Here is a 17,208-nt window from a genome sequence, read left to right on the forward strand (position 1 = left end):
TTTACCATAAATCAAAACAAATTTCAGAACTTTGCTCCTCCGAGATGGTGAGTTATTGTTGCCAGGGCATTTACTGGCTGGCAGACAGCAGTGTGCGTGTGTGTGAGTTTAAAAATACTTCATTATAAGCAACCTGCTCATAATTTCTCTAGTGCTGCCAGAGCACTCGATTGTTAATGGGAAGTGTGAGGCGGGCTCGATTCTGCTGTAAGGCCACTTTTGTGAGAGCAGGCAGGCTCTCCAAGGACATTTGAGCTTCAAAGTGGTTTTTATTTCTTTTCACTTCTGGGAGCAGTTAGGAGCTCTGTGACCAGAATTTCAGTTCTGAGTCAGAATAAATTGTGGCTTCAGTAAATGGTTTGGAAGCAGGAACACTAACACAGGATGTATACACTTGTGCTTTGCTCTCAGTACACTAGGAGACGATTTTAATCTGTGCTTTGAAGATCGCTTTTTAACCCTTTTCACTGCTAGAAAAAAACAACAACAACAAAAAAAAAACTCCTGCAGTGGGAGCTTTTATTTGCAACTGGTTGCTGATTTTTTACTTTTAATTGTTGGCATGTTTGTATCGTACAGCACCGTCAGCTCTGCGCCCCGTGTGTTTGGGAGCTGACAAGCTGTGGATCAGTCCTGCTGCATAACTCCCAGAAAGTTTCTCATGCCACATTCCTTAGCTAGCGCTCACACCACAAGGCAGAGATGGGAAAGGAAGCTTTACTGATGGATTAATGGTGTATTAATTTTTCTGAGAGCGTTATTGTATGTGTGATTTGCATAAAGAAGCCATTGTGCAGGCTGTAGGGGGAGAGCAGGATTCCTTCTGTAATTGGGCAGCGAGCTACGAAAGCCTCCATGCCTTCCCCTGGTGGGCTGACAATGTGTCATTTTTGAAAGGAAGGTGGAGGGAGGTATAGATTAGGTGCGGTTCCTTTCCCCCGCACAGGGATATAGCATGCAATGTGACTTGGCTCGTAAAATCTGTCCAGATCATAAATCCAACTGTGCGTTTCTGTCTGACCGTGGTTCTCTGCATGGAAGGAGCTGATAAACTGGCAGGGGGTGTCAGGGCTGAAGGGAGCTTGGGTTATATTCTGGCAGGAAAAACTTCTCACAACTACAGCATTTCGCCCAGTGTGCTGCAAGTCAGGCTTGTGCAATGTCAGAACAGTTCGAGTACCAGTACCTGGCTGAGTCGTCATCTTGGTTTTGTGTTCAAGGGCAAAACGTGTGTGATAAATGAATACTTGTGTTCTCAAATTAGCTTGCTCCATTGGACCGTTGCGTTACTGCTTGCCAGCCTTTGTAAAAATGAGGGCCCAAAACAGCATTGTCTGTAGTGCTTGAGTTAACCTACATGGTTTAAGATTAAAGCAGACTAGAAAGAAGCAAAATGCATAGCAGGCTGGGAGGATGGCTAGTGCTGTATAGAAAATCCAACTGTTTATGTTAAGTTAGCTGAAAAACTATTAAAATTCCATTTATCAGAATAATTTTACTTCCAGTTCTTCCTCGGGTAAATTGACAGAGCCTGACAAATCACAGATTCACCTTTTACCTTTTCCTTTAGCTAACTGTACATGTAAAGGAAGGAGCGTTAGTAGAAATTGGAATTAAATGAATTGTTTTTCTTTCTGAGCTGTTTCTCTTCCTGTCTTTTTAAACCTCTTATTCTTCTGCCGCTCCATTGCTCTTCCCGTCTCATGTTGCATTCCCACGAGGCTGCTAGGTGACAAGCACAAGGCAGCATGTGTTGCTTGGTATTTCACCAGCAAAATGGCTAATCTGCATTGGCTGCGAACTGGGACTTGCAAACAGTAGCAAGCAGCGAGATTGGTTGGATTTGTCAATTTCAAATGAGTGAGAGAAACAAAAAGTAAATGCCAACTACCAACACAGGGCACATCCTGACCTCCTACTCGGCTGAACTCTGTTTGCTTGGAAGAAAAGTCAGGTTCTGATGCCTCAGTCTTCATTTTTGAAACCCACACAATAGCGCAGTGGAACCGGTAGCAGCAATTAGACTTCACATCTGATAAAGCAGTTACTGAAAGAGACGGTGCAAGCTGATAGCAAAATAAAGATTTGGTGTTTGAAACGTTTATCAGTGATCCCCCTTTCTCTCCAGTGAGTCAAAGGACTTCTGAAATGAGAGCAAACTGTTAACTCCTGTGTCTCTCTTCTTTAGCCTGATTTTTTAGGTCCAACTTCTTACCTTTTGGAGTAGCAGAGTATTTCTTTATGCTGGGGTGTGTGTGTGGATGGGGTGAAACGTCATACCTCACGTTTCTTAGTTCTTAGTTGAAAAAACAAACGACACTGAGAAATGTACATTTTTTTGTAACAGTCAAGTGTGGTTTACCCTACTGAGGACAATGCATTCAGTGTGGCCAGGGGCAGTTCGGACTCAGCCAGCTGGTTACAGGCCCACACACTGCTCTGACAGCGTGGCTGCACCGAGACGTCGGTGAGGTGAGGTGAGGTACGGGGGTGCCTGAGCCTGGGGGCGTTGTGGCTGTGACCCTCCTCTTGTGGAAGTCTCTGGGGTGGCAGACACCGACCCTCTCAGTGCTGTAGCTGCTCCCTGCCACTTGTGTGAGTGCTCAGTGACTTCTCTGTGTGAGGGATACAGGCCTGCTTTCCCTCACAGAAAATACCCGTGTGGTGACTCCTCCTGCTCGCACTTCGGAGGGGCAGGTGTAGGAGGAGGCCCAGTGGTAAAGGTGAGGAACAGCGGTGTGCTGTTCCTGCCCCCAGGTATCCCCACACTAGCTCACAGCATTTTTTTTTCCTGTAAAATATACATTATTGAAAAACACTGATGGAATTGTTCTTTGAAACTGGAGAGAAGGTACTTGAGTACACGAAGAAGTGTTTCTGATGTAAGGAAGTGTACAAAAGTCATTCATGCGGAGTTTTTTTTTTTTCCCCAGACCCATTTGCTCTATGACATGGCAAGTTAACTTAAAACAGAGATAACACCTGAGTCACGTATTTACCTCGACTTGGCAGAAAATGAGTCAGGTCTCATTTCAGCCTCAGAACACCTTCCCCAGTTCGGCAGAGTTTGGATGTCCTTCCCGCCTCCCTTCGGCTGGGGGCTGGAGCAGGAGAGCTGCGAGCGGCGCTGCCCTCACCCTGTCCCACAGGGATATGTTTCTCTGGAGCCCAAAATACCCTCGGACCTCGCTTTTCATGTGATTTTCCTTCAGATTGTGATTTCTGGTCAAGTGTTGATGAAGTCCAGTAGCTGTTAGGGCCGCCACTGGCGGCAGTGGGTGGGAAGGAGACTTTCACCCACATGTGCCTACTCCAGCCCTCTCCCCCCAGCTCCCGTCTCTCCTTATTTCTCTGGTTTTTCACCCACTGCTTCACTTGGTCGCTTTCCAGCCTTTCCGCACCACGAGAAAGTCAAAAGACTTGGCTGCTTTCTACAGCAGACTGTTCTACCTGAAAAACCTCTTTGGACTCATTAGTCAGAGAAATCTCATTTCTCCTGTAACCGGGCTTTTTAAAGAAAATCCAGAGTTCAAAAGGTGGCAGCCACTGGCAGTTTGCTGTCTGCTGGCCAAGTCTTAACATAAAAGTGTTTGGAGTGCCCCCCTCCCCCCCTTTTTTTTCCCTTCCAAAACCAGTCTAAACTTCAGACTTTCTTTTAATGCTAAAATTTCTTTAAATTCATGAGTAACTCCTTGTGTGTCCAGCCCTTGGTGCCACTGTAGCCTGTCCGATAGAGGTAATTCTGACAACCCGAGGACAGCTCTTACCTTAGAAATACCCAAACTGTAAGTTAGCTTCCTGACCATCCCCTGCGCAGTATTGCCTGGGAACGTCACAGTTGTCGGGGTATTACATGTCCATAAATGTAACAATGGCTTTCTTCTATCCCAGCAGCAATACTGGTGCTGCCTTGTTATGTCAGTCAGAATTACGTTCTTTAGCTGTGTCTATGTCATCTTGTGGTCGGTTTAAACATTTGGTAGCATCAGATAAGTTTGATAGCATTGGATGCGTTTTCCTTAGCATTCCAGAGGCACAATCAGGGCTCTGAATTTTTATAACACTGACAAGTTTATATTTTCAGTGCTAGTTTGGGGATTTTCAGCTCTGACGCCGTCTAACTTCAGCATAGAGCTTGCTTTTTAGAGCATCCGGATGGTCGTTTTCTAAAGTCCAAATGAATTTTAAAATTTTGTTTTTAAATCATGAACACAGTTCCTATGTATTCCAGTTTGGCTGAGGCAATTTCATGGAAAATCACATTTTCCTTAGTGATGAGATGTGAGAGTAACAAGAACTGGTAAGTCTCCATAAGCAGGGCTACTGAAACCATACTTTTCTAACACAAAATTATTTATCAGAGCTTTTTTTCTGTATGCTTTTTGCACAAGATCTTGTGTGCAAGGGGGAGAAAATGTGTCAGTTAATGCATAAATACAGACCTGTAAACCTAAGGGAGCTGCTGGCATTTGTAGAGGCAGGAATTCGTGGTGGTTTGTAGTGGGGGGCTGGGGGCGTGTGTCTGTGAAAATGATTCTCCAAGCTTTGGGCAAGTTCGTAAATAATCATTTATGGAAGCCTCAAAAAGCATTTGTGTCAGAGACTGGGCTAGCTCCAAAGTACACGCTGCATGTTTTATATACGTTTTTGTGGAAGGCTTTTTTTTTTTTTTTTTTTTTTTAAGAAACGGATGTTTTATGGACACACAATTTTGTATGTGTGAGGAAGTGTATAGAAATCTAAAGGTTTAAGTGGAAAAAATTAGTGATTTGATACGAAGGCCACTTCTTGTCTTGTCATACCTGTTCCTTTCCCGTGTACGCTCCGTTTGCAAAGGTAAAACTGGATGTATTTATAGGTGTCGGCAGCAGTTCTAAGAATCTGACTATGTGGTCAGGTTTGCATCTTAGTATTACGGTGCAGCTGAAACCACTGGATGCTGTGCATTTCTGGAAGCAGTTCTCAGCTGGGAGCGGAGACATGGCTGCGATTACTGAGGCTCGTGCTATTTGTCCTCGTGCATCCGTATGGTTGAGCAGCAGAGGGTTGTTTAAAGCTCTAGTGCTGCACAGTGGCAATGAAAACTTTTCATGCTGGTGGAACAGCTGGAGCTGTTTGAAAATTCTGCACTTAACTGCAGCTCCAAGTAGCAACTTCTGGATGTTTGCACTTAATTGCAAATTTAATCAAAACTTGTCCTTCTTTCCCGCGTCTTCTGGTAAACGTGGCCATACGTGGGAGTCTGAAAGTGGGGTGGCTGAACAAAAATTTGTAAACTACAGAAACAGATTAAGTTCAGGTGATATGTGTCACAGAATCATCTGCTCAGTTGTACATCTCTACTTTTGTTTTATGAAAAAACATAGATCCAACTGTCATTGCTATTCGTTTCATAAAATCCTTCCCAAATTTCAGTCCCTTGCTAGTTTAACTCTACAAATGCAATTTATCCTAATAATAGTAATAATTGCTATTTGTCATCCAATCAAAACCTTTCAGGTGAAAATAGAAATGAGAAAAAAGAATTGTCTGTGGCCTTAAACATGCCATCCTTCCCTCTGCGGGCTGGGATGCCGTGTACCTGTTCCTCTCCAGGACATGGCGAGCAGCGAGCTGCAGCCTCTGCTGAAGCAGGTTTCAGAGCAGACTCTGCAAATAGTTGTGGCTGGTTTCGCTGTGTGTGTGCTGTGTCCTCCAAGAGCCATAACCTCTCACTAACGTAAGCTCACGTTGCTAAAGGGTCTCAATCTCCTAGGAAATTGTGGATTTTTTTTTTGTTATGATGAAAGAGCTGGGAAGAACATGCTTGCACTGTGGGGAATCAGCATCTCAGAGCTGTTGCCTCAGCGTGCTTTTGGTAGGTGAAGGGCAGGTAACGGCTGAAGCTCTGCTGGCTGCGGCTCCCAGGTAATATCCCGGCTCCTTCTGGGCAGCTCTGCGCTGCCAGTGTCACTGATTCAGGTGCTGGCTTGCTGACACCTGTTATTACGGAGCTGTATCCTCACCTTTGAAGTGACACTGACTGCTTTTATCTCCTGAATTTCACTTGCAGAGTAGCTCCACTAAGAGTTTTCTTGGTCGGTCCCTGGAGAAGACCACAATCTTGGGAAATGCAAATTGAGCAAATTAAGTGACACCTGACTTAACTGTGCGTTTCCAAAGTTAAAAGGACATCACAGCCCCATTTACCTTGCAGTTCAGCGTTAGGTGGCGTTTGGATTAGCACAGTAGGCAGAGCAGTGCTCTTCTCAGAAGAGTGTATCATTTGCTTGGTTGTTTGCAGGGATGAAGAAACGAGCAGGGTGTCATGATTTTCCTTCTAAGCGTATGGATTTTGAGCTGGTTTCAAGTTGTATTTCGTGATTCATAGGCAGCTTTTGTTTTGTTCCCAGGATACCTCTAGTTCTCTCTTAAATCCAGCTAATCCTTAGGCTGAAAATTTGGGGCAAATGTTTCCCTCTCAGGAGAGGGACAGAACTGATGTCTCCTGACCTCCACATTTTTCTCTGAGCTCTCTGTATTGTATAAAGCAGGCTGGATGTTTCCGGGTGTTGTATGCTGTGTTTGAGATGAGACAATGTGCTGTATGCGCTTTCCTACTCCCTGCTAATAAAGTAATAGCACATATGAAAGTTGCTGTTTCCATGCAGTTGTTAGCCAACTGCTCATGAATTGTCCCCTAAAACGGTGGGAGTCTGTCTTTGGAGTGGTCACAGCTTACCGTTCTGGCAGCACATTGCAAATATTATAGCTCCTTTTTTTTTTTTTTCTTTCCCAATTTGTATTACAAATGAAAAAAAAGTGAATTTGGAAGTTAAGAATGCTTTTAATGACTGAAGCTAATGAAATATGCAAGAGTGTATTTAGTTTCTCTTACAGTAGTTGTAACTTCTGAAAAAGGGATTTGTCAGCTTGTAATTTAAACTGTGAAATATGATTACTTCTTGTCTTTTATCTGCAGAATCTCAACAAAAATAAAGCTAATTAAGCTCTAGATTTTCCATCCAGTCATCCATTCATCTGCTTTTTTTGCTGACATTTGATTTATTTTATTTAATTTAAGTTTAATTTATTTACTAGCCTTTTTTCCACTTGTCGCTTGAAAACTCTTGTCTATTTCTGGTGGGTTGAAATGGAAACTGCACCATAACCTCATGTGTAGCTTGCTGCTCCAAAGCCAGAGCTGAAGTCAGCTGTTAAAATGTAAGGCTCAGGTGCTTGTGATGTCTACACAAGGTGTATCTCCAGTGTGAGCGTGTACATTGGACACCTAAGAGCGTGGCATATTTTCCATCCCAAAGGAAGGTAATTAATATGTACACCCTCTGCTCCTTCTGGAGCTTCCCTTACATATGGTGTGACAGCTTCTGCTTGGCACTGCACCCTCCTGAAGCAGATGGTTTCCCTGGACATTGGGTCTCCAGGAACTTGCAGCGCACCAAAGGGAGCTGTGAGCTGCGAATTAAATGCGCTTCAACTGGTGTGTCGTTTGCGGGTGCATCACTCAAAATGAAAAGATGTGAGAACTGAATGGAAGGCTTCTGACAAAGTTAGGAAAGTGTGTGTGCACTGGTGTGTCTGTGCATCGGAACAGAGAGGGGGAGGCAGAGACATGGCTGAATCCCCGAACGCTGAATACTCCGAATTGCTCTCATGTAGGCAGCTCCCTAGTTGAGGCTGTTGCCTTGTAGAAAGTGAAGTCTGTTTGTACTTGCTTGTAATTTCCATTTATTCTTTTAAATCTGCTTTTCTCTGTAGTCATCAATGGTGCTGAACAGCTGAGGAGTAAGGGTGCCTGAGCACAGCATAGTGTGCACTGCACGGAAATTTTCATCCCGAGGTTATTAACTCAACTTCGTTAACCTCGAGCGATGCACGTAATGCCCTGTATGATCAATACGGTGTATTCATATCAGAATGAAAGTGAGGTAACTGGTGTGCGGTGGCAGAACCAGGTATGAAATTACACATTCAACTTGTGGCCAACTCAACCCACTTTTGCCAGGGGAGAGGCTCCCTGCGCTCAGCATGAACCAGTGCACATGTGGCACTGCTCCTCTGCAAGGGCTGCAGCTGGCTGACACGGCGAGCTGAGCCCTACACCGAGCAGCCTGCAGCTCCTCCACCACCACTGGTAGGCTGTGATTCAGCTGGGACTGAGAGGAAGGCAGCAAACCTATTAAATTAATCAGGTCAAACAAGAAGTAGCTCATTTCGTTCTCCCTGCCCTGTGCTGACACTTCCCACACACGCGTGCTGGCGCCTCCATGAAGAAGCAGGAGCTTTTCTACCCTGGGGGTAGCCACAGCAAACGCCTGGAAGAAAGCTTGGAAAGAGCTGGAATGGGCGGATTCAGTATTTCCCACTGCAGGGCTGTAATAACCTACATACTGCTGCTGCATCCCTCTCTGTGCGCGGCCCCTGGTGAAAGCTCTGGCCCAGCTTGCAGCCCAAGGACAGCGAGTGTCAAGTGCAGATACTTGTACATTTGTATTCAAGGACTTGGGTGTCCCAGAAGAGAACGGCTTAAAGTACTGCAGGTTTAATAAAGCTTAATTCAGTTCAGTGGGCTATTTGTGGTTCATTAGGTCAGTGCTTTTGCCTACGTGAATGAAAATTGCTCCCAGCCAGTACTGATGGTTTGCCTGCACACTCGTACTCCCCAGACCAGAAGAGAAACTGGTATTTCTGTTTGTTTCTTCGTGTTTGTTGTCCTCTGTGTGACAGCCGTGGGGGAGCTTAGGATGATTGTTCTGTATTTGATTACCTTGTGCCCTAATTTTGCCTACTGAGGGAGGCAGCCAGTTCTGCTCCGCTCCTCCTTGTGGGACTCTGCACAATTGTACAGTTGTCTTTGTTGCTCTGACCTGTTAAAGTGCAGTTTGCCTTCTGGCCTACAAAGAGCATGATAGCGCAGTAATTCCAGGTGCCCTTCTTGCCACCCTTGGTTTTGATACTCCCCTTTACCTCAGAGCATTCTTCAGCAGCCCTGGTGAAATGCCCTGTCGGTCTGAAGGAGCAACCCATGTGAAATCATGGTACCCCCGTGGGGTATTGCTGGAGCCACGCACAGATGAGTGAGCAAATGAAGGGGCCTGTGGGTTTTTCTTTTTGTTTCATTTTAAAAGTAAATATATTTGACAAAGCTCTGTCGCATCAATTAATCAAAGATAATTTAACACATAACTCTGAAAAAAAATATATATATATTTTTTTCAATTTAGGAGCAGATCCATTAGCGGCACATTGAAATTATTGGATTGCCTGTTGTTTTTCTAGGCTTTTTCTTCTGAATTTCTACTCTTGCCTCTCTTGAAATTTAGGGCTGTCAGTTTCAGTACAATTAGTTTTCTCCTTGTCATACTGGGAGCCTTTATACATTTTGTCCTCTTTGTTCAACTTCTGTGGCAAATAAAGTCCTGAATGAATTTAGAGAAGTTGGTTGCGGATTCCTTTCTTGACCTGCAGCAACTCTTAAAAAGATTTTGTCCTTTCCGTGCCCTTGGTCTGAAGAGTAAGGCAAACAAAAGATAAGGCGAACTAATTCATGACTTCATTTTGTTTGTTTTCTTCCTCACTTAAGGCAGAAGATAGCCCTTTCTGAAAATCATTCATTTTGTTGGTTTTAATGCCAAACACTTTGCACCTGCAGGAATTCCTGGGTTTATTACGGAAGAAGTTTTTGTTTGCCATAGACAGAAACCATAACACAATTTCATAAATGCTGTCTGTAATATCTAGTTGAAAAGTCTGCCAGTATAGCTATAGCTATTGTAGGAATAGAAATAAAGTTGTCTTTTAAAAAGCTGCTTTTGATGAAGGAAACAGATACATGAATAAAGAATTTTAATTTGGCTCCTGAATTTAGATATAGGTCCATTCACCATAAGTCATCTCCATGCATTACTTTTTGCGGGACTGGACACCACCTTTTACCTCCTGCTGTGGCAAATGTTTATCAGTTTGAGATACTTGAACTGATCAATGGAGTTATTCTAATTACTCACGGTGGATTCTGCTTGAACGGACATACTTCAGCCTCATCATCTGAACAAGCCGTTTGTCTTGCCAGGTCTGCTGTGACCTTCTCCAAACCAATTTCATCTTCTATAATAATTTTTGAAATATTTCTTTCCTTCCTCACTGCGTAAGGAAACTCCACCCTAATCAGTGAAAAATTCCTCAAGTGGAACTGGTAATACAGTAATATCAAGTGCAAGAGAGAATAGCAAAATATTTTCTCTTGCTTTGCAGTTAGGAGAATGTTCGGTGCTAGTTATCAAAATAATTGTTATTGTATTTTCAGCCTGTGCTTGGTGTCCAAGTCGATGCTGTCGCTTTAAGCATATCCTGGTGCTGACCTCCTTTATCTTGCCCCTCTTATCACCCATGCGGCCACCACGCCTGGTAGGCTCAGGGTCTGGCTTTTCTTAGTGCTGGGGCTGGTGGTGTGGGACTGTGACTGTCCTCTAGTAAAAAATTGTATTTTAACTCCAGCTGTTTTCTTTGGATATTTGTGTGTGTGTGTGTGTGTTGCTTTACGCACAGTTTGAAAGGGAAATGTGTCAGAATGATTCAGGCTTTAGAAAATCTCTTTCAATAGTTGGCAGCTGTCCAGGGTATCAGAAACATAGGTCTCCACAGACCACTTTGGTTCTAAAGGAAAAAGTGTTTAATTAGACGTCCCAACAGCCCTGCTGGCTGGCGGTCACATTGGGATGTGCTTTTGCGGTACAGCAACAAGTGAAGCAAGACAGAAAGTGCCCATGTCCTGATCCCTTTTCCATGAGTTGGGCAGACATCTGTGCTTTCTTCCATGCTCCTTTTAATGGTGCAATCATTAGTAGCAACAAATGCTACAAGTACATACATATTTTTTCCTAAGTTTGACTTGAGAGCAAGAAAGAACAGTTTTGATGTGTCAAACCTCCTGACTTCATGTGGTTAAAACTTCTCAGATGACCGTCCATGACCAGCCTTTATAAAACATGGCTATTTATATATGGGGAATGGCGTAATTCTCCATGTGTCAGTCATGGTCTGCTCTATCAAACCAGTGTGTTTAGCATCCAGTTAGCAGGAGCAGTGTCTTCGTGAGAGGTGGCCATGGCAGTTGGCATCACCTCCTCTGCTTCTGCCCCGATGTGGTAGGTGTGGTGGGCACTCACATTTCCTGAGGCACCATTTCACACTTGCATCTCTCTCTTCGTATTCAGCTTGACACATAATGCTTTATTCAGTCAGTTATACTTTGTAATTTGCTGCTTGGAAGTCGTTTGTATATTATTTCCATAGGGTTCAGCACCCCAGTACAAGGGGAAGCCTGGCTGCTTAGTGTCACAGGCAGCACAATGCAGTGTGGGCAGTCAGAGAACTAGTTTCCTGATGGGGCTTGGGATCATGTGTGAGGTCCTGAAAATGTCACAGGTGCCAGAGAACATCCAGACACCTCAGGTTGTGTAGGCTCTTCCTTGCCAGGTCTAACTACCTAGGGTTTTTGGGAGATGGAAAATATGCGTCCCTATTTCCAGAGTTCCCCTCTCCCAGGAGGGCTTTCAGAGCGCCCACATAAACCAATGTTTTCCATGGTTTACACATCCACTAATGCACACCCACATCAGCTGGACCTGCTCTGCATGTGGCCACCATGGCCACTCTCATTTAGAGGCATAGCTGCAAAAATGAGGTGGTGGTGCTTTGTAGTTCCTCAGCTGCACATGTGTTTTGCCTTAAACCATCACTGGATAAGCTATGGAGGCAGCACTAGGAATGTGGATAGAAGCAGGTCGATCCCTACCCAGTGACTTTAAAGGCAAGCTCTTTTTTCCTTGCTGTTTCTTTGACCCCATGACTGACATCCTGTGGGACAGTGGAGGCACTTCAAAAGACCCCACACTTGGTAGCTCTGGCTTTTTTTTTTTTTTTTTTAAATTGCTCTCTTGGTTGTTTTTTGTTTGGTTTTGGTTTTTGGATGAGTTCCCTCTTTCCCACAGACATCAGGAAGGTGGGGGTCCCATTCAGGCTTCCCCACTCGGCTCCTGATGAGGGCAGAAAGGGAGTTGTCAAACAGGACAGAGGTTGCCTCGGGAAAGGCTGCTGGAGAGCATCTCTGCTGCAGCCAGGCCCCCCTTGAGGGGGGGATGCTGGCCCAAGCCTGCTCTGAGCAGCACGTGCTACTGGTGCTATGGCCCAGAGCAACTTCATGCTTTTCAGCACTTCACTACCAAGTTGCATCTGGGTTGTGTCTGATTTCTCAGACAACAGCACTGTTCTGTAGATGGCATCCTCTGACTTGTTTTATTTACATTTTTCCCCCTGTGTCTGTATGGGCTTGATTGCTGTTTTTGTCTCTTTTCAGTATTTTTCTGTTCATATGTGTGATTCCCCTGGAATCTGCCATATTGTTTCTCAGTCCCCACTGGGGTGTTCACAGCTGCTCCCAGTCCCCTGTGAATATCACTGATGCGCTTCTTATTTCCTCTTCCAGGTAATTAATGAGTAGATTTAACAAGATTGGACCTTTAAATCCCTCTGGTATCCAAGGAACCTTCCTCCAGCTCCAGTATGTTTCTGTTTATTTTGCCTATATCAAGTGTATTCCTGGAGCCCTCTGAAGAGTTACGATGGGAAATAGTGCAAGTGTGCTTGGAACACTAAAATGGAATTAAGAGGATAGGGTCTTTTGCTTCTTGGAACATAAGGAAATATTGAAATTATTGTGTACCCTTTCTATCAGGAGTTAAAGAAAAGGCAGGCTAAGCTGTATAAAAACTGGATTTGGGGCTGTTCCACTGTAATGTCTCCACATTTCAGCCACAGCAGTCTGCTCTTAGCCCGCTCTAAAATGAAGAAACTTCTCTTACATGGTGACAGATCCCTGAAATGTGATATTTAAGATCTAAGCATGGCTAATGGTACTCAGAATCTCATTAGTGCTGCTTCATCATCTGTGGTCTAAACTACTGCTTTCAAGGTGTTTGGACTGTTTTTTTTTTAAAGTTATTTTTATTTATTTCTAGTGCTCTGTCCAAAGATGATGTGCTTACATGTGTTCTTTATCACAATTTGGCTTCACATGAAGAATTTTAGGACAAATAATGCATTTGGAGAGAGCTGCAATTCTCAGTTGTTAGTAAGGGAGGTTACCCTGACCCTTACCCTGGGGAATGCTTCCTAGTTCCTCTGTTTCTTTGCTGTTCAGGGCCAGGCCCTACAGAAGTTGGTCAACACTGCATTAACCTAGTGTGCTGCAAGTGGACCCAAATATCACCAGTAAGCAATGGAGCTGGTGGCAGCTGCTTGTGACCCTTATAAAAATAAAATAAGAGGCTGAGTGCTTGTCTTCCTATAGTTGTCCTGTGCAGAAATAAGCTGTATGCAAAAAATATTTTTAGCAAGAAACCAGTTTCTTGTGTTGAGCTCAGGAAGCATTCTGCACACAGAGGGGAATATACAGTATTTTAAAACAGAATGTTTTCCCATTTGGACTGTGTTGTGCAAAGCTGGTGCCCTGAGAATTGCGATGTTAGTGGGAATCCCCCGTCAGGGCAGGGGGAATGTACCTTTATGGGGATTGTGCTGGTCCTGACTCTCGTAACTGTATTCATCTAAAAATTAGAAGTCAGTCAAGATACAGCCCTGTTTGGCATTTTACTTATATCTTCACACAGAAAGCTGGGAGGAGGAGTGCCCTGTCTCTAACTAGCCTTCAGGTGAAGAAGAGCTGTCTCCAGCTGCATATTCTCACAATCCTATCACAGGCCCAAGTTACAAGGGACCCGCCAGGATTGCTGAGTCCAGCTCCTAATTTCTGATTACTAATTGGGCATATGCGTATAGCTGAAACAGAAAATGAAGCATTTTTTGGAGAGGTAAGACCAGCCATATATTCCACAGCATCAGACTAAAGCACCGTTTTTCCAGCGCAGACCACGCTGGGCCCGCAGCAGCGACACCGCAGCAACACGACGTGCTGGGGCCTGGGCCTGCTGGGCCCCACGGAAGAGGACTGGGAGCCTTTTCCCCGCTGGTCCTAAGCCGCCTTCCCTCTGCAGGCACCGTGCCCTGGGGAAGGGACTGCTGTGGGATGTTCTGCCCAAGCGGTGAGGGGCTGCCCGGCCGGAGGGTTTTGTTTGGTGATGCGCTAGTGCGGATTTATGGCAGCTTTTGTTCCTGCGTGCAGGGAGTGGGACATCGCGGCCCTGCGAATCCCGCAGGACGGTGCACGGCAGGCAAAAGGACAAGCTTTGCTTCACAGGACCTTCTGTGGTGGCTCCTGCATGGTGTGGGAAGGGCCCTGTGGCAGCCCCGCCATAGCAGAGAGCCCGGAGAGGAGCAGGGAGTGGTGCTGCTGCGGCGTGGATGCCTGGTGGAAACCCCTGCTGCTCTGCTGGGTCAGCAGCATGCACAGCCATAGCACAGGGACAAGAGTTTGCATGCCCAAGGCAGAAGGGAGATACTTATTTTGTTTAATTGGACTTCCTGAAAATGTGGTTTTGAAAAGACTGAGAAAAGCTCATTATTTTTGTTTAACATCTGTACTTCTGTTTTCATTCAAAATCGGTGTTAGTGCCGCTCTCCTTTTCTTACTGAAGCAGGGTTGTTGACAGGCAACAGAGAGCTGTTGTAAGGAAGGGGATAGGAGTGGTAAAAATTTCCTTTCCCTGTGAAAGGATAGCAATTAAGTTAAGTACTTGAGTGTGTATCAACCCTTGCTCAGAAGCTTTTGCTCTTCTCTCCAAGTTGCTTCGAAATGTTGACTATTTTCACTCTACCAATGTCTTTTATTTGTGAAAAATCACCACGAAGGACCTTGGTACACTTGCCAACCATTAATTAGAAAGCAGAAATAAAGTTCCTTTCCTGCAAATTTTACACTAGTGAATCAGTTGCTGGTGAATCAGTCAGGCAATCTAGACAATACCTTGATTAATTTAACGACACAGTTCTGCTGTGTATCAGTTTATCTTAAATGAAATTGCTACTGTGTACAAAGTTAAAAAAAAAAAAAAAAAAAAAAAAAAAAAAACCCCCCACAAACAAAACACCTCTATTTAAATATTTTAACTGCAGAGTGAGACGTCTGTGGTTCATGACATAGTTCAGTGGATTACTGGAATTTAGAGACAGTGACAGCTGAAACATTTTTAGAGCATTAACTTAGAGATGCAGAATAGAAGTTATTGTTTAAATAATGAGCATAATAGATGGAACATTTTGAAGTGAGCTGGGCAGCTAGGCAGCTAGTAAGACTTAGTCTTCTCTGATCTAGAGCACCTGATAGAAAATGAACCAAAGGAGTAAAGTTTTCAGAGAAGTCTTGTGTACAGCAGATGACTTTGTACAGAAAGGCACATGATAAAACTGAACTATGCCTGCTTTTTTATGAATCTCAAGTTGAATGTATGGAAAGAGTGTTTTCAAATTTTTCAGATTGTATTTCTGGATAAGTTAACATCCCAGCCAGATCCAGTACAATAAGGAAAGTTGCTAGCTTCCAGGCACAAAAGCCCATGTTAGGGCTGTGCTTCAAAACAGTGGAGGTACTGGAGAGTTTTGTTGGATAACAATATATTTTGCTTGCCATGTTTTATTTTTTTTCCTGACTGTATGCTTCTTACATACTGTTTTCTCTAAGCTACTGTGCTGTGCAGTGTTTTATGAGGTTGTAGTAGACTTCTCCCTACCTTTAGAAGCAGTAGTTATTGCGTATTACATTATTAGCATGGTTTTGAAAATCATGATCCTGAAATAATCAGCTAAGGCATTATCACTGATTTCTTCCTGTTAACCTTAACGTGCGATGGAGAGAAGTTGGTTTGCCCCCGTCCTTTTATTGAGGAGGAAGGTTTGTTTGTCTTTGAAACAGCACAGCAGGTCTGTCTCTCAGATACTGTTTTTGTTTGGGCTCTGAGGGCTCTGGGAGAAGTGGTGTGGTTGTTTACGTGCTAACCTGACTCCCACGTTGTTTTCTCATTCTGATTGTGATGAGCAGCCTTGATATGACAAACGATGGGTACTGAATTTGTTTAGGGACTGAGTTTGAGGTGTATTAGGTGGGTGTGGATGTGCTCAGCACGCGTAGGATCAGGATGAAATCCCTGCCCTAAAACTGGGGCTCTGTGTAGGTTTAGGGGCCTGGCCCTCTGCCCACACACGTTCAGCAGCCCGGCTCCTCCCAGCTGGGAGGGTGACCCGAGCCCACCTGCGCTAGGTGCTGGGGTGGCCCCAGTGCTGCACCCTCCTTCCAGCAGCACCCGGTTCTTCAGTACCGCCCTGGGCTCTCCCTCGCCACGTGCAGCACGAGCTGCTCTGGGACTTGTTCAGAGCTGGGCATCCTCAGAAGAGGCGATGCAACGTGATTGTTAGGGTTGGTTGGAATTGGAGGCATACGAATGGAAGAATTAAATGCATCTTCTCCCAAAAGAATTAATTCCTAAAAGGGTTGTGAGCCTCGGTTCGTTGGCATGTGCTGAAAAATGAGATCATGTTTCTGTAATATTTGCCTAGAGTTTCTCTTCGGTTCGTAGTTTTTGCTGAAGGCGAGGAGTGCCAAGAAAACGCTGTAAAGCAAGCATGTGTGCTTACTGCTTGCCTGCACTTGGGAAGTATTTTCCATCCTTGCTTATCTTACAGCTGTGGATTTGAGAGGGAAGTCTTTTATACTAATAATAGCAAGAAGTTATGATAGAAGCTATCCATGAAAAATCCCAGGCATGTGTTGCTTGTTCCCTGGAGAAGGGATCCATGGTAGAAATGCAGATTTTTTTTTTATTTTTTATTTTTTTTTTAAAGATCACAGGACTGCTCACCAGTTGTCTCCTGTGTTCTGTGCATGTAAGGACATTCCTTGGATTCTTTTCTTGGCAATGTTCTCATAAAATATCCAATGTTTGAAATCAGAAACAGATTTTCTCTGATGTTTTTAAACAAATGCATTTTCCAAGTTGAACTGGGCAAGCCAAAATGTGTACAAGTTGCTTTCTTTTTTTTTATTTCTTTCTGCTTAAAGTTTTAATTCTTTCATATAACAGCAAGCCAAAGTGAGGGAGGGGACTTGCAGTAATCTAAATGGAGTAATCTGTCAAAGCGAAGATCCTTTGCAGAATTTAGTGTTTGGTTTAAGCCTAAGAAAGCAGCTGATTGACTGTGTGGTATTTGTTCCTCTGACTTCATTTCAGTTTTTTTTTTTTTTTTTTTTTTTTTTTT

General features: G+C 44.2%; 1 protein-coding gene across 10 annotated transcripts in view; it reads left to right on the forward strand.

Moving 5' to 3' along the window:
- NHSL1 (NHS like 1) overlaps positions 1–17,208 on the forward strand; it is a 169,003-nt gene that overhangs the window by 68,475 nt on the left and 83,320 nt on the right. The window lies entirely within an intron of this gene.

The sequence above is a fragment of the Oxyura jamaicensis genome, chromosome 3 (assembly GCF_011077185.1).
Source record: "Oxyura jamaicensis isolate SHBP4307 breed ruddy duck chromosome 3, BPBGC_Ojam_1.0, whole genome shotgun sequence".
Taxonomy (NCBI): Eukaryota; Metazoa; Chordata; class Aves; order Anseriformes; family Anatidae; genus Oxyura; species Oxyura jamaicensis.